The sequence below is a fragment of the Aotus nancymaae genome, unplaced genomic scaffold (assembly GCF_030222135.1).
Source record: "Aotus nancymaae isolate 86718 unplaced genomic scaffold, 86718_ANA_hifiasm-v0.15.2.pri h1tg000017l, whole genome shotgun sequence".
In the NCBI taxonomy this organism is placed as follows: Eukaryota; Metazoa; Chordata; class Mammalia; order Primates; family Aotidae; genus Aotus; species Aotus nancymaae.
Window position 1 is genome coordinate 4,894,845 of NW_026988429.1, and position 22,294 is coordinate 4,917,138.

At 32.9% G+C, this 22,294-nt stretch overlaps 1 long non-coding RNA gene across 1 annotated transcript; it reads left to right on the forward strand.

Moving 5' to 3' along the window:
• The first annotated feature begins 464 nt into the window (after positions 1 to 464).
• LOC110568307 (uncharacterized) lies at positions 465 to 16,203 on the forward strand. The gene is made up of 3 exons (XR_002478599.1): positions 465 to 547; positions 11,053 to 11,143; positions 16,017 to 16,203. It is a non-coding gene; the product is annotated as an uncharacterized LOC110568307 (long non-coding RNA).
• The last annotated feature ends 6,091 nt before the right edge of the window (positions 16,204 to 22,294 follow it).

Consider the following 22,294-nt stretch of genomic DNA (forward strand, 5'->3'; position numbering starts at 1 on the left):
AAATTTAAGTTCTTTGTAGATTCTGGATATTAGCTCTTTGTAGACTGGTAGATTGCAAAAATTTTGAGGTAGAGCCTTGCTCTGTCACCAAGCTGGAATGCAGTGGTGCGATCTCAGCTCATTGCAACCTCTGCCTCCCGGGTTCAAGCAATTTTCCTGCCTCAGCCTCCCTAGTAGCTGGAACTACAGGCACATGCCACCACACTCTGCTATTTTTAAAATTTTTGGTGGAGATGGAGTTTTACCATGTTGGCCAGGATGGTCTTGATCTCTGGACCTCATGTTACACCTGCCTCAGCCTTCCAAAGTGCTGGGATTATAGGTGTGAGTTACTGCACCCTGCCCTGAATTTATATTTTATGTTTTATAAGTGAAGCTCAATAACACAGTTGAACATATATGTGAACAGAAGAGATATGTGCAAAATGCACGCCTGATACATCTCCTTACTGTCCTTCTCATACAACACCTGTGATGCCCTGTGAATACAGAGTTCCAGTAGAACTATAATCTGTGAAAGTTTAGGAAGACTCAAAGCAGGTACAAAGTAAGTCCATTATATCTATAATGAGTAAGCAGAGATGCGGACAGCACTGAGATGTCATGCTTTTATGTTTGAATCAGATCTGTCTTTTAATAAGGTAATAGTAATTTCTTAGTAATTAGTAAATAGGTAATTTCTTCAAATAGAAGAAATAAGGTAATGACATTTAAAAAAAATGAATGACCAATACTCTCTTATATCCTTTCTTTCTTAAGTTATTGCTCTGCATTAACCAATCACTTATGCTGAAAATGTTAAAATGAATGAAAGGGAAAGTTAGTCCAACCATAGCTTCCTTTTCGTTTTTGTCCTTCCTTACTCATCAGAATGCCAAAGGTAGAAAATGTGTGTATCAAGGGCTTAGGAGTGGAGAGGAGATGATAAGTGGGTGGGAAGGAGAGAAATGAAAAATGAGTACTAATTGTTATAGAGTTTCCTTTTTGGGTGATGAAAATGTTCTAAGTTTGATTGTGATGATGGTTACACAACTCTGTGAACAAACTAAAAACCACTAGATTGTGTACTTTACATTGATGAATTGTATGATGTACAAATTACATCTCAGTAAAACGGTATTTTAAAAAGAAATGAAATAAAAATAGTTGAGTTTAATTCAATATTTCTACAGTTCTGATAAGGACAAAATGCATATGCATGTGCAGGCTATGAAACACAAATCATGTAATGGTCATTCCACATATGCATTCAATGCTTTTGTATTTGCATTTAAAATTTGTGTTGCACAATATAAAAATGAATGGCTCATTGAAATAGTATACTACTTCAGTAGATTGATAAAGGATGAATATTCATTTTAGCCAGAGTTTAGATATTATTGTATAGCCAGAATATGGCAAGTATCTTGAATACTATGCTGAAAATCTGTACATAAAAATTATATGTATGTCTTAGTAGAAAACTGACTTTTAAAATTTTGATAATAAAAGATTCATGTTTTTCTTTAAAATGATAAAAACATTTGCAAAAAGACAAAATAAGTTTTCTTTCAGTCCATATCTTTATTCCATTACTCTTACAGGAAAAACAAACAAAACAAAGCAAATCCTTAGTTCCTTGATTATTTGCTGAAGTTATCTTTTAAGGAAATGGGAAATTGCACTGAAATTTTATCTTAATTTATTTCAAGTACCATAGGAAAAGAATGTCAAATATATAGAAAACATTTAACTGACATCAAATAAATAAGATTTGAAAGAATTACATTGATGTAATATACTCTTTTATTGATACAGTGAAGAAATATAGACTATTCTTTTTCTAGTTTTTATCAGTAACAAGGTGAATAAAATGAATCCTCAAAAGTCAACCAATTTCCATGTTGATGAGTAAAAGAGTTCTAAATTCTAGAGTATATTATTCCAAGTCAATTTACTAATCCAATTGTAATAAAAACCCAGGTTCAACTGCTTATTACTTAAGAGCCAGACATGAGAAAGAAGAGTTGGTGGGAGGAAAGCAAGTTTATTCAGAGAGCAAGAAAACTAAGAGATGATGAACGAACATTCTAAAGTACTCACCAAAACTAAAAAATAAAAATAAAAAGAGTAAAGGACTATCTTACATTTGAAATTTTACCATAGGGTTTTTAAAGGGAAAGATACTATAGGAGACACGCAGGAGTTGTACAGGGTGCAGGGTATGTGTGTCTTTCTTCCAATGGCTATCTTGGGTAATCACCTGTCTAGAGGTCCTGTTGATGTTATCTTGACATCTGCTCAGTGGACTACTTCTTGCCAACTCCCTCTAAGAAGGCAGATTCCACAGAGGGTCCATGCCTGGTTTGTTTCAAGGTTAGCCTCTGGAATTTCTCAAACAAGAACATAATTAGATAAGTATGTATTGACAGAGGAGAGTGGCTGAGAGGAAGAGATGAAAGTGGTGAGAGGGGAAGGAAAAAAGAAAGTGGGCGATTGGTAAGTTAGAAATGCAGAGAAATTGTGTAGATAAGTAGCAAGAATACTACAGGTAAACAAATCATACTTGAGAGAAGATGATCACAGCTGCCTAAACATTGAGACTAAACTTGTATACACCATAGGTATACAGTTTATGTAACTATTATCTATTGAAGCTAAACTCTGATAAATGCATAAGTAACTAATATAACCAGGCCAAGACTAAGACTTTGTTATTCATTTCAAATTTCCTATGTATGTTGCTAATGTTTGGATAGCAATTTTTAGTTTCCTTTATATTGTTTCACAAGAACAGAGCATAAACATCTAAACTTAATATAAAGTACAGGTGCTAATAACAATGAGGAATTATGAAGAGAAGTTTGGCTATGATTCTCTCCTCACAATATGACTTAGATTCAACCTTTGAGTATGGGTCTAATAGTAGTCACTTTAGCATAAATTAAAATAATTCTCATATCTAGTGGGACTCTTTCCCCTATGCCTAATCATGTAACAGAAGATTTTGACTTATTTTAAGTGAAATATATTGAAATTAGTCAACACCATCTTTTGTAGCAGGAGGGAGAAAAACTAGCTTTTTTTCTTTTACAAGCTATAGACCTGTACCATTAAAATCAAACATACTTTATTCCCTGTCTGGGCTTAAGGTCAGTGCTGCTTGTCTAATTTTAATGAGTAAGTCATATTTATTCTCACTCAATAATACACTCAGTTTCAAATGACTTGGAGAACTACATTATCTGAAATTAACATGATTTAATCACTTGAGTAAGATATTAAGCTCATAAAGGCAATCTATAACAATTTCTACTTTAATATTTTCACTAGCTCTATCTCCACTTCAACAAATCAAGATTTTATAAACTAGAAAATAGGTAGGTGTACTCCAGCCTTCACAGACTTAGTAATCTATTAAATTACTTTAATATTTTGTACTCCACTTTTCTTTAAAATGTTATAGTTACTAAAAATTTCCAATATACAATGTCTTTGATTCCAGAAAATGCCCTACAATAATGCATTACTTAAATACATCATCCAAACAATGGCAAATGCATGATTGATTAGTATATCAATGGACCACCTAAGAAATGACAGTCATTTATAAATATAATACATTGGGTGTTTTGAGAATTTAACATTTAATATATTCAACCAAATAGATTATGAGGTTGAATATTTCACTAAAGAAATAGAATTAGTATTGGGAAAAAGGATCAAATGAAATTCTACAAAGAGAAATACAATCCTGAATATGAGAACTCAATATGTGTTTATTAGTCAAGTGGACATTAATGAGGAAAGTTTTAGTGACATAAAAGATAAGGCTATACAATATATCTAAACTAAAGCATCAGAAAAAATATAGATTAAAAACAGCAAAGTAAAAGAGCAGGGGTGTAAATATACGTGTGTGTGTGTGTGTGTGTGTGTGTGTGTGTGAGAAAGAGAGTGAGAGTATATTACATTGATGTAATTCTTTCAAATCTTATACATACACACACACATATACATGCATACATACACACACAACACATTAACATATATCTACCATGATCAAGTGGGCTTCATACCAGGAATGCAGGGATGGTTTAACATATGCAAGTCAGTAAATGTGATAAACCACATAAAGAGAATTTAAAACAAAAATCATATGATCATCCCAATAGATGCAGAAAAAAATTTGACAAAATCCAGCATCCCTTAATAATTAAAACCCTCAGCAAAATTGGCATGTAAGGGACATATCTTAATGTAATAAAAGTCATCTATGACAAACCCACAGCCAGCATAATACTGAACAAGGAAAAATTTAAGTCTTTCCCTCTAAAAACTACAACAAGACAAGGATGCCCACTCTCACCACTTCTATTCAACATAGTACTGGAAGTCCAAGCCAAAGCAATCAGACGAGAGAAAGAAATAAAGGGCATCCAAATCAATAAAGAGGAAGTCAAACTGTTATTGCTGACGATATGATCATATAACTAGAAAACCCTAAAGAGTCCTCCAAAATGCTCCTATAACTGGTAAATGAATTCAGCAAAGTTTCAGGATACAAAATTAATGCACACAAATCAGTAGCTCTTCTATATACCAACAGAGACCAAGCTGTTAATCAAATCAAGAACTCAACCCCTTTTACAACAATTGCCACACACACAAAAAAAAAAAATTAAAAGAAATAACCTAACCAAGGAGGTGATAGACCTCTACAAGGAAACTACAAAACACTACTGAAAGAAATCATAGACGACACAAACAGATGAAAACACATCCCATACTCATGGATGGGTAGAATCAATATTGTGAAAATGACCATACTGTTAAAAGTAATCTACAAATTCAATGCAATTTCCATCAAGATACCACCATGATTCTTCACAGAACTAGAAAAAACAACCCAAAAATTCATAGGGAATCAAAAGAGAGCCTGCATAGCCTAAATGTTAGTTTTTGAAAAGACTAGTGGGTTAAACTCTAGAAAAGTTAATTAAGTACAAAAAAGATACAATTTACCAATATTAAGAATGATACTGGCAAAATCACTACTGATCTTAAGGATATTATAATTAAAGTTACCCCAATTAATACAAAACAAATGGAAAATCTTAATAGTTTTATATTTAATTAAAATAATTGAATCTATAACTAAAAACCTCCCCATACATAAATCTTCAAATTAAATAATCTTGACTGACAAATTGTCTCAATCATTTAGGAAAGAAAGAATATCAATTTTATACATATGTTCCAAAGAATTCAAAAAGAAGAAACATTTATCAAGCAATTCTATAAAGTAAACAAAACCATGATAATTAAAAGCTTGCGGGACATTAAAGGAAAAAAGAAGTGCGGACAGTATCTTTTATCAGCATAGATGCAAGGCATAAGAGGAAAGTTGGCAAATAAAAATATTTATATAACAAAGCAATGTATTCATCATGACAAACTAGATTTAATCTGGAACTATAAAGGTTATTTAACATTTCAAAAACAGCCAATGTAATTTTCCAAATTTATAAAAAAAGAAAAAACTTTATATACTTCAATGGATGCAGGCTAAGCTTTTGTAAAATTTAACACCTATTTATATAAAAAGCAAAACTGTCTCAGCAAGCTAAAAAAAAAGAACATTATTAAGCTGAAGAAGTTATGTAACAATAACCGAACTGTTGCAGCAAATAACATTTACAGAAAAAGTGAAAACTTTCCTCTGAAATTTAGAATAAGGTAAAAAAAAATCTTGTATCACTATTTCTAGTTATATTTCACTGAAATTTCTACCAAAGCAATAATGAAAGAAAAAATAAAACATACAAGACAATACAGGGAAAATACACAAGTTCTCTGTATAAAATAATTTTTATACAGGGAAAATAAAATTGAAGAAACTGCAGAAGTATCTACAAGGAAACTATAAAAATTGAGTTAGGAAGGTTGCAAGATTTAAGGCCAATGTACAATAAAAAGAGAAATTATTTCTGTATAACACCAACAAGCTATTAGAATATGAAATTATAAATATGATACCATTTGTGACAGCATAAAAAATCCTCAAAATGAAAAGGTAAATATAATGAAAGATGTAAAATACCTCAACACCGGAACCTCTGTCACTGTTGAGAAAATGTGAAGATGGTTTCAGCAAATGGAAGTTTGTAACATGTTTATGAATTGAAGAATTCAGTATTGTAAAGAAGATATATAAATTCATCAAAATTCCAATGAATATCCCTGCAAGTTTTATTAGTAATTGGGAAGTTGCTAATCAAGTAGATGTGGGAATGCACAGGGTCTAAAATAGCCAAGACGTATTTGAAAAATAACAATACTGGAGAACTCACAATACAAAACATCTTGAATTTGTATAAAGCCACAATATTTAAGACAGTATGGTATAGGTTAAGGACAAACAGATTTATAAAGGCAACAGAGTAGAGTCCATAAATAGGACTACACATACACTCAAAGCTAATTTATGACAAAGTTGGCATTGCAATACCATAGGGAAATAATAAGCTTCCTAATCAATAGTGTTGAGTTAATTGGATTTATATACAAAAAATTATTTGGACCTGTATCTCATCCCATACACAAAAATTAATTATACATTTGAACATAGGTCTGAGTTTAGCTAACTAGACAATAAAGTTCATTAAAGATGACAGAGGATAATTCATTCATAGGCTTGAGAATGTCAGATATTTTTTAAAATAGAATCTCTAAAAGCACTAACCTTAAGTGATTGAAAAATGTACAAAAATGAAGGAAATAGAGAATCCCATTAAAATACTACAGTAATAATTTTTGTGAGCAAAATTCAATAGTGGATACTAAAATGACAAGTGAAAGCACAGAATAATGCATCATCCTCAAGTAAAATAGCAACTTACAGTGGAGAGACCTGGCAGTTATCCCTTAAACCAGTAATTCAGATTAACATCAGTAATAACGCATATTAATGTTTTTAACCCCTAATGTGACTCACTGAAAAGGAAATATCACTTCTGTGGTATTTTCAAGAAAAATGTGTAACACAATTTTATCATTACAAAACATCAAACTGATAGCAAACTGAAATTGAGGGGCATTACACAAAGTAATTTACCAACTTTTCAAGTGTCAAAGTCATAAAAGGGAAAATTGAGAAGCTGTCACAGGTAGAGGGAGACTAAAGAGACATAAAGGTAAATGCAATGTGAAATACTGAATTGAATCCTGAAACAGAAGAAAGATATTAATGGGAAAAATTGTAAAATTTGGAGAAAGTCTAGTTTACTTATTACTTTCAGAATAATGTTAATTTTTTAGATTTGGCGTATTTTTATGGTTGCATGTTAGCATTAGAGAACGCTATTACAAGTTAATGGAAATGGGAAATTTTCTGAAGTATTTTTGTGACTTTTTTATATGTCTAAATTCCTACAAAGTAAAAAGTTTTAAAATATTTTAATTTGGATGCCATTTAAAAAAAAAAACTGGAGGAAAAAGTTTTAGTGATATATTGTACTGCATGGTGACCACAGTTGATAACTACATTATGTGTATTTCAAAAATGCCAAGATAATAGATTTTTAACGTTCTAACTACTAAGAAAGATAAATGAGTGAGGTGATGGATACATTAACTGCTCAATTGAATCTTTCTGCAATTATAAATAGATCACAACATCATGTCATACCACATAAAGATATACTATTATTATTTCTCAATTTAAAATAAGTTTAAAAATGAAAAATGAAGATAACACTGAAAGAATGAAGGGGAAAGATAATTAGAATATATAAACTTTATATATGAGACAAGGGAGTCAATAACATGTTATGTTTAAAAACCCAATAAATCAATAAAATACTTAAAAACAATCCAATATAAAATATGGAAAAGGCTCAAACAGTCATTTCACAAAATAGTGTACTTAGATGGCCAATGCATATACAGTCAGCCTTACGTGTCTGCAGGACCAGCAATGTTAGCACCTCTAATTTTAGTTTTCTTGGAGGTAAGGGTTCGTATCCTGAAATTCAATTTCTGCTGATATTGAGGGGTGATTGTATTACTAATTGTTCAACATTGAAAAACTAGATAATGCAAATTAAAACCATCATGATCCAGCACTATATACCTAATATAATGGCTATGATTTAAACAAAAAACAAATAAAATTAATAACATGAAGTGATGGCAAGGAAATGCAGCAACTAAAATATGCACTGTTGGTGGCAATGTAAACTGATTCAACCACTTTGGAAAATTATTTGGCTAATTCCATTAAAGCTTAATATGCTTCTGAGTTATAGACAATCAATTCTACATCTAAGCAAATCAATGTCCATTAATAATAATACAATGAAAAATGTATTATGAATGGATGTCCTATATGTAACACAATAAGACAAAGGACAAGAGCAAAACTATTGTTACAGGCAACAACAATATGCCAAATCTCATAAACGTAATGTAAAGCAGAATGATCTAGAATTACAAAGTAATTCTATTAAATAAATATAAGAATAAACAAAATTCTTTTGTGATGACAGATTCTGCATAGTAGTTGCTTTTAACAAAGAAGGATGTGATAAAAAGAAGAGGAAACATATGTCTTGTAAAATAGAAAGCATTTCACTTCTTCATCTGGATAGTGGTGACATAGATGTGTATACTTTGTGAAAATTAAGAAATACCCATACGATGGCTATTTGTAAAAATATTAATTAAACAGTCCAACACTTTTAAATATCATAAGTATTCCCACTAATTTTTTTAGGCAAACCTGTATTATGTGATCACTAAAAATCATATTGGCAAAAATATATAATATATTAGATATAAACTTTTAATCTTTAGGGAAATGATCATAATATATATCCAATTATGCATACCAAATGGGAGAAAAATTACTAAAAAGACAGATATCAAACTCAAATGTATTCTCTACAACGAGTATGTATTTCTTTTAAATTAGAGGAATATTTTCACAGTATAAACCAATTGCGTTTAACTCCATTTATTATTTGACCAGCTTAAGGTGCTATGGCACTAAAAGAAAATAAAATTTAAATTGTCTATTTCCAAATTGGTTTACGCCACATGGTGCTTTATTTTGCTGCTGCTGTTTGTTTCGTTCTGTTTTTTCGTTTTGTTTTGTTTTGTTTTGGGGTGGGTGTGTGTGTGTGTATGCATGCACACTTTTGGTAAGAACTGAATATATTCCTTTTTCTTATATCCATCTACATTTGTAAGAAAAACAGTGAAAGAATAAGTATACTGAGGCCCTGCTAGTTAAGGGTTTCAGTGCTCTGCTTCATTGAATGAAAGTCTTCACTATTTTTATGCACATATATATTAGTTTAGTCATGATTTTGTTTCTTTACTGTGGAATTTTTAGGAAAATTCTTTATAATTAGGCTTATATGATATACACAGTTTTCCATTTTCCAGAAAGTAAATCAGAAGATAGTGACTGGTAATTGGCACCCCTGTGTAACCTCATACCCTATCAAATTAAACTGAATTTGGCAGGTGATGGGGCGTGGTTACCAAAGACCTCAATGTTTGCAGTTACATAGTCTGTCAGGTTGGCTTTAATGGCCCTTGATTGACCAAAACTATGGTTAGCATTACATTTTTGTTTATTTTCTAATTTCAAAACAAAACAATATTGTCTCTGCAGGGTATAAACTTTAGTTACTTTACCTTTAAAAATAACACATTTTATTTATTTGCCCACAGAGAAGTCTCAGATTTTCAATTCATTTTTATTTTTATCTAGTCACTATAATTCCAACTCTAATACTTTGGGTGGCTTTTCGCAAAGCAATGCTTATCAAGTTGTCACTGAATTCTACAATATACTGCCATGTGCTATAAAATGTTCTCCCGAAAGAACGATTCTGATGCATTAGCTAACAAAAACCTTTGTTACCTCACAAAAGAGAATTTGACAGTTCTTCACTGGTACTTCATGTCTAAGATGAAATTGCAAATAAGAAAAAGCAAAGTTTTGAAGTAGGGGTGCACGTGCACATTACTTGCTAATACTTTTTTAAAACTTCTAATCTGTCAAAAGTAAAGTTAGAATGTATTTTTCAGTTTAAATATCTAAACTAGAAGTTTTCAATTAACATTACAAGGTTTGAATTTAATTCATTACACACCTACCATAGAAGAAAGATGACTTGTATTGTTAAAGAGATTTAGAAATAAGGACTGAAAATTTATAAATTGACTCATTTTTAAACCTCGCCAGAATGTCTCATTCCTTCAGATTTCTAAATCACCAAAATAATATGTCTAACTTTACATTACTGGGAAATAATAAGCATATTTTGTTTAAAAAGCAATGCTCACACTAATGATGGCTTTATATTAATTATCCCATAAAAACACTTCATAATAAATTAAAGATAATTGAGAAATATTGGTAATGTGGAGTTAAAGAAACTTTTGATTTAAAAAAAGTCTAAAGAAAACAAAGATGATGGCAACAAACAGAATACAGAAATTTGAATATTCACCACTTCAAGCAAAATGTAGCTACATTGACAACATTTAGTTCATTTTAATATTCCCTTTAACTATAGTTGTCTTAAAAATTACTTCTACCTACACTGGGAACCACATCAGGTAACGAGCTATCATAAGTGGGGGACAAAGACTTCAGACTGGCAGTCTTTGTGATAAAGCCTGAGTGATAAGACTCTTATTTGTTATTTTCTTGCATAACTACTTCATTCTATGATCATAAATAGTGAGTATAATATTCCCTCAATTATTCCCTCAATTAAAGATATTGTTTAAAGATCATATAAAAACAATAAGTCTTTGATTTGGTTTTTATCTGGATCAGGGAAAAATTATATTACCTGTGAAAATTTATGGAAAGAATAAAGACTTCTTAAATGTCTTAATAATTTAGAATCAACTTATGATATTCTAAAACCTGGCGGGGGGAAGGGATATGATTCGAATAATACTTACATAATGTTTCAGAAAGTTCAAACCATATAAATGCAATGTTCAAGAAACTGAAAATCTTAATACAACCTGTTTTTTTTCCTTCAGGTTGCTTAAAATTTAATCACATGGTCTTCACAATGTATAAGAAAACAAAATTAATATAGTTATAAAAGTCTGAATATTTTCTTCTTAGGAGGTATATTTTCCATCCTCTCTGTCAAGGAAAAAAATAGAGTCAATTTTAAATAAAATACAGCATTGGAAACACAGCAAAGGGATTCTCTGTCATACTTCCTGCTAGATTCAAGCTATTTTCATTATACTTGGCTCATCTTGAGTATTTTCAGCCAAAATGTTTTTCAGGCTCCCTGAAGTACATTTCCTGGGGCGGGGGTTGGGGAAGCAGATTTCTCTTCATTTTATAATAGCATTTAATATATTAAAATGACATTTGAAAATGTCAAGAGGATGTAAGTTTGAGTATGTGTTTGTGTGTGTGTCTCTCACACATATATATACACACACATATAGACAGACACACATATACACGTACAGATGTCAAAGCCCCAAATCTTTGAATTCTTCAAAAGTTACTCAAAATGTTTTAAAATGTATTACTCTGAAGTTTCCGTAACTTGAATAAAGGTTAAACAGTGCATATTTCGCTAATAATTTAGAAGCATGGTTCATTTAGTGATACTAGAGGTGCTTTTTGTTGTTTTGTTGTTGTTGTTGTTTTAATTGTACTTTAGGTTCGTGTGTAGATCATGCAGGATTGTTGCATAGGTACACACATGACAATGTGGTTTGCTGCCTCCATCCCCCCGGTCACCTACATCTGGCATTTCTCCCCATGTTATCCCTCCCTGACCTCCCCCCACACCCCACTGTCCCTCTCTTGGCCCCCCACAACAGACCCCAGTGTGTGATGCTCCCTTCCTTGTGTCCATGTGTTCTCATTGTTCAACACCCGCCTATGAGTGAGAACAGGCAGTGTTTGATTTTCTGTTCTTGTGTCAGTTTGCTGAGAATGATAGTGTCCAGATTCATCCATGTCCCTACAAAGGATACGAACTCATCGTTTCTTATGGCTGCATAGTATTCCATGGTATGTATGTGCCACATTTTCCTTGTCCAGTCTATTGTCGATGGGCATTTGGGTTGGTTCCACATCTTTGCTATTGTAAACAGTGTCACTATGAACATACGTGTGCATGCGTCCTTATAATAGAATGATTTATAGTCCTTTGGGTATCTACCCAGTAATGGGATTGCTGGGTCAAATGAGATTTCTATTTCTAGGTTATTGAGGAAGTGCTTTTTGCAATCTACCCATCTGAAAAAGGGCTAATATCCAGAATCTACAAAGAACTAAAACAGATTTACAAGAAAAAAATAAACAAACCCATCCAAAACTGGGAGAAGGATATGAACAGACACTTTACAAAAGAAGACATATATGAGGCCAACAAACATATGAAAAAATACTCATCATTACTGATTATTAGAGAAATGCAAAACAAAACCACATTGAGATACCACCTCACACCAATTAGAATGGCGATTGATCAGTAAAAAATCTGGAGACAACAGATGCTGGAGAGGATGTGGAGAAATAGGAACACTTTTACACTGTTGGTGGGAGTGTAAACTAGTTCAACCATTGTGTTTTGTTTTTTTTAACCAGTGCTGTATTTCATCTCCTGTTTCAAGAAAGAGAAAGAAAGAATACACACAATAGAATCTAAAAAATCTGATTTCTGGTCTCTACCTATGTATTCTTTAAATAAATATATATTATAATAAATGTATTTATTGTTTAGGTGTTCTATTGAACAGTTACTGTATTGCAGACATTATGTATATCACAAAGGTAATACAATAGAATCTAACATAATTTACAGAAGAAACAGCATTTAGATTATTCACTAAAGGTATCAGTAAAATAAATAATACTTTTAAACCTGTATCTTCTTTTCTTATAAACTATTCTAGGTATAGTGACTTTCTTAAATACCCTCCACTAAGCTTTTCCATATTATAAATAATGCAACAGCAATAATTAGTAGAATTTTCTCAAAGATTATATATTTACTATAATAAAAACTATGCATTATTAAATTATTATTATTTCAATTTTGTAGACATTGGCTAAAACATCCTAGAGTCTCTTCCTGGTTAAAAACAAAAACAAAACCAAGAAACCAAAATATCCCTAAAAAATTGACATATGTCTTCCAGAGATTTTATCTTATTAACTGGCACAATTACCTATTGAATTGCCAAAGCAGAAACCTTGAAAGAAACTCCTGCTCCTTTTATTTGTAGGATGTGAAATCTGCACTTTTCCATGGGGGATAATTGTTTACATTTTTGCTTTCATTTACCCAGGAGCCAGGAAAATGTAGTGGTTAAGAGCACTGGCAGTGGAGCCAAGCTACTTCGTTAACTAGCACAGCCTCTCCACTTCTGCTGTGTGACTTCAGACACATTATCATGGAATTGTTGACTTATTTAAAAGACTAAGTTAAAAAAATGATATCTACTTCATCAAGAATTAAGTGACAATACATGCAAAATACCTTGTACGTGGTGCTCAACATCTATTAGTATCTGTTCTCTTTGGCTTGTTTTCTTTGATAATTCTACCATTTTCTATTGTTCAGTAATTATTCAAATCCTAAACTTCCTTGCATGGTAATGACTTTTTTATTTTCCAGCTATAACAGGGTTCTTTCAATCATATTTGCAAATATGCTTTCAGTGTGCAATTTTGAACTAAACATTGCTTCTAAAGAGTCTTATAACTTCTTGAATTACCCCTTCTATCTGTTCATATCACTTTGTGTGTATCACTTATTTTCCTAAATTTGCATTGTAAGATGGCAGGACCCATGCTTGTCTTCTTCCATGGCCCCAGTATCTAAGCAAGAATCTTGTAATTAATAAGCATTCACTGAAATTATAGTAAAGTAATTATCTACTACATTAAGAATAAAGGAGAGCAATAATAAATATACCTACCTCATCCTCAACCAGAAAATCGGACTCTGGGGAAATGATAGTCCACCACAATTTTTCTTTGATGATGAATGTTAGATGCCCTTAAAGGATAAAAGAAAGGAGCATTTAGAATCACCATAGTAGTTAATTTATATTCATTTCTTTATTTATTACAATCAACTGACTTGTGAGACAGATCTCTTTGTCTTCCTCTTTTCAGATCAGGCAAATTAGGCTCAAAGAGATTGTAAGACAGCAGCTGTGACCAAGGAAATCTATGTGTCAACCAGTTATGTAACCAATTCATGCCTGATATCCATAGTCAAAGGGAGCTTCCTGGGTTTTCAAGGCATCTCCAAGAAGCATCATCTTGGATCTATCAGAGAAATACTATCCTTACCCTTTTCTTGTCTTAAAATTTGTCACAATATGGCTTTAACTGTGGAAATAGATGGAAACCACCCAAGTGAGAGCAACCAAAGGCTTTTTTTTTTTTTTTTGGAGTTTACTGTATCAAGAGAAACAGTTATCATCACTTGCATTTTACAGAGAGTTAGGCAGACTGAGGGTTGGGAATACTTTGCAGTAGAACAAACAGAAAACTTTTGGTATGCGCTTATTGGAGGCTGTTGTCATGGCAATGTTGGAGGCTAACTAGTAAGTGGGAAAGCATATGTGATTAAGAGTGAGTATTTTGCTTTCTCCAGTTGGTCCCAAGTTGGAAGCAGCTGTAAAAAAATAGGAAAGACATCAGTAATTAATCAAATTCTGGTCATTTTGAGCCAATTGTTTAAAATGGAATCACATGGTCTTCATAATGTGTAAGAATACAAAATTAATATAGTTATAATAGTCTGATATTTTCTTCTTAGGAGCTATGTTTTACACCCTCTTTACCAAGGAAAAATTAATCAAAAAACTTTTGGAAATAGACCATTAGAAATACAGAAAGGAAATTCTCTGTCATATTTCCTGCTGTAAGCAAGCTATTTTAATTATACTTAGCTGCAGAGACTATTGTTTGACCTCCTGGAGTGGTTGCAAAAGATAGCAGGTTGGCTTCCTGGCTGACTGTTGCAGGTTGTGAGTCAGAGTTCTATTTTTATTTATACTCTGACCATTGTTCATTTGTATATCCAATCTTAATATATATTAATATAAAGCAAATAGTAAGAGTGATCAGAACATAGCACTACATTTTTCAATTAACATGAATAATGAAGGTACATATATTAACCAAATAAAGAGAAAAAAATGTAAAATGGTGTACTGCATTAGTCTAATGTTTGTAAAGAACGGCAAAGATTTGACTCTATATTATAAAGTAAATAAATGAAGGTACCAAAGGGAAAAATATGGCTTACCATGATGAAAATTATAGAAATTAGAAAGATGTGCTGATGAAAGCAAGTCCAATTACCCTATTAAAAATAAGCATAAACAAGACCATCACCTTGATGAGCTGAAAACCATTTATTGGTATTTTGGATACTAGGGTTTGAATAATCTATTATCATAACATGTAATCAGAAAGATTACAAGGTGGCAATAACGTGAAGGTAATAGTCAAAACTGAGGTGAGACAATTAAGAAGAAAAGAGGTCAGTGGTTAGAGATGAATAAAAGCAATCCAGGAGGTTGATGCAGTGAACAGGAAGTGACCGCAGATCAGTGATAGGAACAGTAGTTTGTATGACATCTCAGTAGGTGAGGACCAGGTGCTGCTGAAGTACACAGTCACACTTCATCTGGAAATGCAAAGTCCAGCCTATGGGATGAAGAATCAGTAGTAGCTCAAATCCAGCATGCTGGAAGGGTGATATAAGGCAATAAAAGTGTTACTGAAAGTCTAAAATAGTACCCACAGGAGTAGCTGCTCCTGATAAAATGACAATCCCTCCCCCATTTTTGACATATCGAAATGGTGAGTGTTACTAACTGAAATGCTAGCACCTCTGGCTTGCCCATCAGCTAGCCATTTGCCTTTAAGTAAGTTGTTATTTTTTGTCTTTTGGTAAAATGAAAGTTATACTATATCATCTCCATGCTTTCCTGATTCAACAAAGCAGCCAGAGTCACTCCTATGTCCATTGCTTACATGAGTGAGAGATGTATTGCCCAGTGGAACAGACAAGAAGTAATCACAGATATTCTTGCAAAAATCAGTAAGTCAAAGAATGCCAGAGCTCAACTGACTATATGGGACCAAAGAACTTACAGTACAGTATCATATTTAAACATAATGAATTAGCAGAAGAAGTGTGTGTTATCGAGTCTCGTTATTCCTTTCCTCTTTTTTTGTAGCTAGAAATCAGTACCTCAGAGCCATGGCGAAGATACACATGGTGAAGTTGCACAAGTCTGAGACTGGCTATGTGAATAGCAGACAAATCTTTTTTTCAGGCAGTTCTTGTCAGGGTGGAATTTTAAGGCAGCATTCCCATAAATTCTATAATTCTGAGTAAGTGATTTTTGCATAATGTGGAACTTGAAAACAAGACATCTTTTCGTTAAGTCTAAAAATGATATTTTCTATGAATACTTGATTTCCAAAGGGACTCTTAGAGCAGAAGGGTCCTTTTTATGATATCTTCATTTTGCATGAAATCACACTGAATAAACATGTATCAGTCAGAATAAGAACAGTAAATAGCAATTGCTTCCACAGTTTTCCCCTGAGACTGACACAGAGAAGAGTAAATTGTCTAACAATGGACAAATCATAACTGGTTCTTAGCATTTTAGATTGCTTTGGGAAGTGATACACTTAATATTTGATTTTTCATTGCCATACTATTACTTATTAATGATGAATTTATTAATCACCTCTTCAGAAGATTGTTTAAGCCATTGTTAATAGCAATTTAGTGGTAAAACTGTTGCATAGCACTTAAAATCCAAAATATTTTGACCGGGAACTGGACAACTGATGAATAAAATATAGCAATTATTTTCATCATCAAATTACTGAAAAAGTTGTGATTATTTTGATGTGATATATTGTTTTCAGTATAGTGTCAGTAACATACAAAATATTGGATTTGCATACACACATGAATACAAGTTATATATACACATGTATACATAAAATGTATTTATACATAAGTATACATGTTAGCATACAGAATTAAGAATGGTAGCTATTACTGAATGCTGGGTAATAGGATCTAAATGAAAAAAACACAATAATATTTTCTATTTTCTTTTTTCAACAAAATTTTAAAAAGTTCTGTAAAATAGTCAAGATTTCATAGTTCTATACCAAGATATAAAAAATAATAAATTTAAAAATTAATGCATAGTGGAATAAATTTTAAATATAAAATCAATGTTAAAATATAAAATGATTATTAACTATTAAGTGAAATTATACAGAATGGTATTATACTAGATTTGTTTCTATTAAAAAGGGGCTTTTTCACTCTTCTGGCTTCTAAGGCCTAAACTTAGAGTGAGTCATGGGCCTTTCAGATGCATCCTCAGACGATATCATGGAAGTAAAAAATGGCATGAATATTTGTTATATTGAGTTTAAAAAATAAATTAGCAGCACTGTGAAGAAGAAGATCAAGATTATGGGTTCTACAAAGAGCCTTATCTCAAGGCAGCCACCTTGGAGAAGGAGGAAGCATGAAAAATGGAAAAAAATAGAAGTGAGAGTTGTACAAGCCCACCATGGTGGCTCCATTAAGTAGAGTTGGGCAGGCACAGGAAGAGATACAGTATCCAGCAGCAAGGTTCAGGACCTTTTCTGATTGAGAAGGGAAACTCTTCAGAACAATGCACTCTATCTGTGGTGCTGGGATTACCCAAAGCAGGGAGAAAGCAGAGACTGAGTGAGATTGGACTACTCTTCCAATCTAATTATTTATGGTTGGAGACAGATTTCATTTGATTTAAACAAATCAAAGTTGATTTAGACAATTCAAGTGTTGTAGATAATTTCACGCCCGTTACACTAGAAGGATGGAATTTTGAATGGATATTTTCCTCTATTTATGAAACTTTTGTATAGTTTAAAAATTTTCTAGTGCTCCAATTTACTGAGTAACTGTTTGGGGTGGAACCATGTACATATAAGTGCAGTCCTCATCTATCCTGCCATATAGGAAACATCTTCATTTCCCTTAGGTTCAAAAAGCGTTTGACTGTCTATTGCTGCATAGCAAATTGCCCCACACCAACTGGCTTAAAAAACAATGTCATTTTATTTTGTTATCTTCAGGAATTCAGAAAGAGCTGAACAAGGCGGTGAAAATGTGGTACTCTCATTCAGTTGCAATTCATTAATAGAATAAGAAATATGAAATGATAGAGCAGCTGGGGACGTCTGGGCAAAACTCTCTCCTCCAGGAGTTCTAGAGTCTTTACCTGTGTTATTTCCGTTTAGTCTCTCAGTGTTAATTGATGTAGGCTTCCTCACAGGATGTCAACAGAAAATTGCAGTCAAACTCCTTTCATGGCAGCCAATATTTTTCAAGAGTGAGTATTCAAGCAAAAAATGCAAAACCTGCAGTGCCTTTGTGTGACTTAAACCAAGAAGTCACATGATGCTATGCCAATTCTGCCATTCTCTTTTGCTCAAAAACATCGCAAAACTTGTCCATTTTAAAGGGAGAGATGATACAGACACCTCCTGATGATGGGACTAGTGTAAAGGAATCTGTGGATATGTTTTAAAAGTGCCACTGACAATGCATGTAACCCAGAAAAAGCAATTGGTGGACTCCAGGTCTACATAAACGAAGGGGTCTTCCAAGCTAAGCATTTCTTCATATCAATGTAATCAAGTGAGATCAGGAGACTATGCGAAAAGTCCAAATGAAAACATCATTTCTTAGTGATGAGGCCAATTGGAGCATTTTCCTTGTCTTATTAAGTTTTTCAAAAAGTATTTTCCAACAATAGTACCAGCTGTAGAAATAACACAGCATGACATAATGAAGTTTTGGCTTTGTTTCCCAAAATAACATATTACAAATGCAATACTTATGCTCTGAATTACAGGGTAATTTATTACCACTGTTAACATAAAAGGTCTCAAAATAGGCAGTTCTTCTATTCTTGCCATTATCTAGTCCCTGTTCTTTCCAGTTGTGTATTTGATTTCCTACTTCTTTTCAGTTCCCGAAAGACACAGCATTGAAAACATTCCTTTGTATTCTCTGCCTTTGTGATTAATGGTAGCTTAAGGTAGTACACAGCCACAATAAGTAATAGAATTTAATTTCACTATAAATTTTTAAATTGTAAAGGAATAACAACAGAAGTCCCCCTTGGTGGGAGAGCCATGTCAAGCAAATGAGTGATTTTCCACAGTAAAAAGTAACTCAGCGATGAGCATTTGTCATTTCCTGTCAGAGGCGGGCTTGAGAGGTATCCAGGTATAATTTACAAACCTGCTGGTTCCTACCCATTGTTCACTGACTACTCCCTTAGTCTCTATCTGCCTGATAGAACAGAAAAATAACTTCAGCCTGGCCTCTGTTATTCCCTTTCTAAACTACCACGCATACAATTATCTGCATTGTAGGTTTCTCTCCAGACTCAGTTGGTTTTTCTTAAAGAGAAAGCATATGACTCTGTTTTGTTTTTCTGCTTATAAATTTGATGGTTTCTTTTTTGCAACCTGTTATGCCTCCTTATATTTTAGCCCTTGACTGTTAATTTTTGAGAATTGGATCACTAGGTTCAGAGTTGTCATCTACTACATGCAAGCTACACAAATTTTATTCAACTAATAAAAACATAGTTAAGATTACATAGAAAATAAGGAAAATACATTATCAGGCCATGTGATAAAAGCATGCAAAATACTTTTTCTGTACCGTGATGGCAATTATGCAAAAGTCTGTAAATGTAATAGTAAAGAGTAATATTCAAATTTGGCATAGACTTTAAAATGATGGACACCAGTAACACTATTACATTTTACAGATAAAGAGTTATGAAACTACAAATAAGATTTTTCATAATATCATGGCACAATGCTATGAATAAAAGCAATTCACAATGCATATTTTATTTTTGTAGCAATTGATTGACTCATGGAAACATGACTCTATTTTAAAGAAGAAAAACTAAAGGTTAGAAATCCAATTTATGATTAATGTCAACACTTTTCTTTTGATGTTGTGTAAGGTCACTGAGGATTGCATATCTGCACAAATCAGTTAACTTTTCCACCCTATTGGGTGGAGAGAAAGGGAGAGGAGAGGAACAACTGCACATATCAATAGAAACAAAGAAGATGGAGAGAGTATGGGCACAGGAAGCAACTAAAACAGGTTCTTTAAAACAAATAGACTTATAATTAACTGCATCTTTACTTTTAAGCAACAAACACACAGCTGTGAAATCAGAACACTAGTGGGAATTATGTGTAATAGCACCCTTTCCTACTCAGAAGTAACAATTGTAGGGCAAAGAAAAGGGGGCACAGCCTTACTGCATAAAGAACTTTCAGAAACACTTGAGACTCACCCAAAGACACATGACTAGTCACAGGCAAAATTGGAGAACAGCTGAGAGATCTAACTGTTAGTGCCTTGACCATTCTGCTTTATCATTTTTGATTCTTCATTAGAACAATTCCAATATCACTTCCACCAGAAACAGAAAATGACAAACTGAATAGGCAACTCCTGAACACACATAATTATTTACACACATACACACACACACACTCACAGAGAGAGAGAAAAAAAAGGAGAGAATGATCTTTTCATTTTTCAATTTAAGGAGCTATTGTACATTTAATAGTAAGTGTATTTTTTTTATTTTTTTACAAGTAATCCCAAACAGAAATCCTGTGCCTAGATTTACACATCTCTTAATTAAACAATCATAGGCAGGAGATCAATTATGTTTGTTTCGGTATCATTGTATCACCAGTATCAGTAATATAAATTGATACATACAGGTGTTCAAGGCTCAATAACTAAATTAAAGAGTTGCCTAGCATTTATATTTATGCCTTGAACTCTGCTGAATGTACAATGATTTACAAAATAAATTGCCACTGCAGGCAGAACCTATCACATGTGTCTGAGTGATTTTTAATGTCAAGTGGTACTTGCCATCACAGTGCATCTCTCCTTTCTGTTTATTCAAATTCATAGTAATGGTTTAGCCAACCTGGATGGAATAGACTCAGTAACTCTCCAATTAAATTATGTAAGGCAGCATGGGCATATCAGTTATCTATTGCTGCATGAAAAATTAACCCAGAACATAGCAGCTTAAAACAAATTTATTTTCTCAGTTTTTCAGGGTCAAGCATCCAAGAATTGCCTGGCTAGGTGGGTCTGGCTCAGGGTCTTTTAGGAGGTTTTAGTCAAGTGATTGGCCAGGGCTGCTGTCATTTGAAGGTTTGCCTGGTGCTAAAGGATTTGCTCCCGAGATAGCTAACCCATATGGCTGTTAGTTTGAGGCTCCAGTTCCTTGCTCTGTACTTTGCTATTACCAGACCTTTCTATGGGACTGTTTGAGTATCCTCATACAAGGCACCTGGCAAATTTTCCAAAAGAGTGAGGAGGAAGACATGGTGTATTTATGTCCTAATCTTAGACATCAGAATTCACTCTTCTGTTACATTCTATTCCTTAAGAGTGAGTCACAAAAGATAACATACATTTTTTACAGGGGGAATCACAATTCACCTTTTGAAGAGAAGAGTATCAATAATCTATGGATATATTTTTAAATAACCACATGGGATCACAGGCCTTTTCAACAGTACTGCAGTTCATCAGTACAGTAGTTCAACAGGACATAAACCTGACACAATCTATGTATCAGATTGTACTATATATGTATGTGTATATGCAAACATATTATTAAAGACTTCTTTAAGATGATTTGCATTTTTGTGAGACACAATTGAAAATCTAACTGTTAACTGTGATGAACCACAGCAGAATGGATGCCAAGCATACTGAAAAAGAAGATGCTAGCAAAGAAGAGAATAAGGAGGAGAGGCTTGGCACAAAGAGGAAAAGGAAGCATATACATTAATGGGCATAATAAAACAATCATATGCAATTACACACATGATGATATCTACCTCTATTCCCATTTCACATCCTGGCAACTGGGTTTTGATGAGCATTAGTGGCCATTGCATACACATTACACATCATCACCCTCTAATTAGTCCCATATACCAGAAGGAAGTAGTAAAATACTTTTTTCCCAAGATTGACAACTATGCACTGCATGTTTACATGAAATGCTTTGTCTTTGCATCTATGTCTCACAGATCGATGGCATTTGTTGGCATGGCCCCTACCATTTTTGTATGTGAGCTGTGAATCTGTCAACAACTATTATAAACACAGGATAT